Genomic DNA, 1,033 nt, shown 5'->3' on the forward strand with positions numbered 1-1,033 from the left:
TTTCTGTTCGCACTTCCATTCAAGCTTATGATACATTCGCAGCATATTGCGCTCGCATTCTCATAATATGTGAAAAAGAAATTGCTTCACCACTTATTTTATGCCTCTTTATGCGTGGTTGAGTAACGTGTCACTAATCATTTTATATGAAGTGCAATCTTCCATGAGAGTTATTCCAGTCAGAAATAAAATCAAAAGTAGTTACTTTTTTATAATGTACCGAACGCGATTCGCGATTAAATAATCACGCGTAACCAAATCTTCCCACTGTTGTTTCACGTTCTTGTATCTTGTAACGTTTTTCACCACGTGTATGGAAGCAAATTAGGGACTCGGCAGTGATAGAAAATAGACTGCAGTGATAGAAAAAAGATATCCGAGGAAGTGTGAAATTTCCGCTACATACTGCACATTTGTAGGCCTCGCTACTCCTGATGAACACCAGTTTGAGTTCAATAAATCATGCCTACTATGGCATAGGGAGCTGTCAAACGCACCCCCCCCCCCCCAAAAAAAAAAAAAAAAAAAGCGTGTCGTTGCGTTAGGTAGTGGTCTTCAGAAACAAACATGATGTGCGCAAAATGCACGCCACAAAGACTGAACTGTTGTTTTCGTTTTATCTGTGCTATAATGATCACCGTGTAAGAGCATGGCCACTCCTCTCAAACGCGACCATTTCCGCTAGCATGGACAACGTACTACCGATCTATGCGTCTCTGCACGCCGCGCGAGAGGTTAAATTTATCTCCGATTGCGCCATGCGTGGCCAGACAGCAGGGCCATCTCCGCACTTGACGCATGCATGGTCGCGTAATGGCTTCTTTCTCCTACTGTTGGGACTCGGGGTAGCGTTTAGGCCGGTGATCTTTCAGCCAAAGGGATGAGTACGTCCGGGATTGAGAGAGAGATAAAAAAAAGGCTTAATTCTACATATTAACAGTGGCTCCAAATACGGAAGCCCACTCCATGGGGAAGCACTTTGAAAGTCTCAGCTCACTGCATCTCTGAGCACATATCAGAACACGTCAGGGCA

This window comes from Dermacentor silvarum, chromosome 10 (assembly GCF_013339745.2).
Source record: "Dermacentor silvarum isolate Dsil-2018 chromosome 10, BIME_Dsil_1.4, whole genome shotgun sequence".
In the NCBI taxonomy this organism is placed as follows: Eukaryota; Metazoa; Arthropoda; class Arachnida; order Ixodida; family Ixodidae; genus Dermacentor; species Dermacentor silvarum.